Source organism: Penaeus monodon, chromosome 14, assembly GCF_015228065.2.
Source record: "Penaeus monodon isolate SGIC_2016 chromosome 14, NSTDA_Pmon_1, whole genome shotgun sequence".
Lineage (NCBI taxonomy): Eukaryota > Metazoa > Arthropoda > Malacostraca > Decapoda > Penaeidae > Penaeus > Penaeus monodon.
Genome location: NC_051399.1, coordinates 22,324,364 through 22,326,863, shown reverse-complemented (window position 1 = coordinate 22,326,863; position 2,500 = coordinate 22,324,364). Strand labels below are relative to the sequence as shown.

The following is a 2,500-nucleotide window of genomic DNA, read 5'->3' as shown; positions in this document are numbered from 1 at the left end:
ATATAAATATATATTTATATATATAATATATTTTTATATAAAATATTTTATATAATTTTTAATATATTAAAATAAATTTTATATTATATATAAATATATATTATATTTTAAAATATATATTATTTTTATATATATTATATATATTATATTTATTAAAATTTTTTATAATATATAATTATTTATAATATATTTTTAAAATATATTTTTTTTAAAATTTTTTTTTTTTTTTTTTTAAAAAAAAAAAAAAAAAAAAAAAAAAAAAAAAAAAAAAAATTTTTTTTTTTTTTTTTTTTTTTAAAAAAAAAAAAAATTTTTAAAAAAATATTTTTTTTTTTTTTTTTTTTTTTTTTTTTTTTTTTTTTAAAAAAAAAAAAAAAAAAATATTATTTATTTAAAAAAAAAGTATTTATATATATTTTTATTTTAAAATTTTAATATATTTATATATAATTATTATAAATAAAAAAAAATTATATATACCTTTCATATAATACATATATTTATGTATTCACATATAAAATATAATATAAAAATTTATATTAATATATATATATATATATATATACAATATATTATATATTAATTATATATTATATATATTAATAATAATATATAAAATGTGTGTGTGGTATTACATATTCTGAATGATATATTGTATATGTAAAAATGTTAATATATGAATATGTAAAAACCTTTTTTAGTATACATATACATACAATATTTATACATAAAAAATTTTACAACAAAAATTGAAAATAAGAATTTTTTACAAATAGATGTTTTTTATAGTATAAAATTTATGTATACATATACAAAATATGTTGCCATAAAACTATATATTATTTATGTGTACATATACATACATATGTATACACACATACATATATATTATTTATGTATACATATACATACATTTATGATACAAATTTATTATAAAATTACATACAAAATGAAACACATATATTATTCATGTATACGTTTACATATATAGATAGATATTGAAATATATATTTGTATAAACTGAATATTTATTTCTAATATTTTGGTTGTATAAATTTTCATATCAAATTTTTATTCATAAAATTATTTAATAAATATCTTCTGCAGGTGCTGATGGACTCCCAAGTGCAGTTAGATGGGCGTCTGTTAGAGTTAGTCGATTCTGCATGGCGCCTGGATCGTCTGCCTAGTGTGGGGGGCCCATTGCTGTACCATATTAGACCCCCGATCCCGGGCCCGATACTCAAAAACCAAAAAAAACATTGCCGGGCAACAAGAGACAAGTGGGTGATTTGATGCCCCTCCCAAATTTTAACTGATTTCCAAACTCAAAGCAGCACAAGTTAGATTACAAAGAAGATTACTTTCAGGATTTTGTACCTCTTGAGAAAATTTTTTGATATTTCGTACGCAATAATGGAAAATTTTTGATCTTTGGGAAACAGTGGTGTATCAACAGCCCCGCGCTAGATTTCTTCCAATAGAGTGTCAGTTCTGTAACAAGAGTTTCTGCAAGGAACATTTCCCTCCTGACTATCATGGATGTACTGGAGAATATAACAAAGTTGTGACAGAGGTTAGTAATATGCTTGACAAATATGGCCTTTGATTAGAGTAACAATCAGGCAGTGCTGTGGCCAAAATTCTGGCAAAATAGAGTTTAGATGACTTATCACTTTGTAAAGACTAGATTAACTTCTATCTTGCCAAAGTGTATGGCAAATAAGAGCTATTTTTCTCTAGCACCTTAGGAGTATGTGGCCTCTGCCAAAATGTGAAGAGCAGCAAGCATAACATCACATTCAAGGGCATCATTGGCGGGAAGCAATCCCCCCCCCCCCCCCCAAGAACTGTAAATTTCTTGGCCCTCAAGGGTCTGGGTTGAGGGCCACACTCCCACAGTTTATTTTGCCTAAATTACACCTTTATAGCTCTGGTCTTAGCTTTAAAATGCTCCTGAAATAGCTAATTTTTAAAAAATTCTGGGGGGCTCGCAGCAGCCCAGAAACCGACTGTGCTCACTTTGCTTGCTTGCCCCCCCCCCCCAAGAAAAAGCTGAAATGATGCCCACATAATGCGATCACATTATGTGGTCCTATTCTAGATAATTCTTGATTTTTTTGTATTTCACTTTATTTGACAAATCTTTAATATTTTTGGCTTTATTGTGCTTGTTTGTCTTATTTTAGATTTGTCTTTAGATCTTCATATTGTTTCTTGCCTTTGCTACAGGTGGTTGGACAAGGTGGTACTCTTCATCATTGTCAATTGCCAGAATGCAAAGAGGGTGAATTAACACCTGTAATTTGCCCTGGATGCTCAAAAAATTTCTGTCTACGACACAGGCATCAAGTAAGGCTTCATGAAATGTCATTCTTACAATTATTTGGGAAAAAATGCATAATTTTTCGTAGACCTATCAGAATTTTTTTCCCATGTTTTTTGCTTTTTTCCTTGTTTTCTGTTTTGGATTAATTTACTTCATCACATATTTTCTGTC

The 2,500-nt window shown here is 26.1% G+C and overlaps 1 protein-coding gene across 2 annotated transcripts in view; it reads left to right on the top strand.

Annotated features, from left to right (window-relative positions):
• The window catches only part of LOC119580981 (AN1-type zinc finger protein 1-like), a 7,404-nt gene that overhangs the window by 3,477 nt on the left and 1,427 nt on the right, over window positions 1-2,500 (top strand). For both annotated transcript variants that reach the window (XM_037929231.1, XM_037929232.1), the window contains exons 2-3: window positions 1,108-1,576; window positions 2,233-2,352. The gene's annotated coding sequence lies outside the window, so the exon portion shown is untranslated. The remainder of the gene's footprint in view (window positions 1-1,107; window positions 1,577-2,232; window positions 2,353-2,500) is intronic.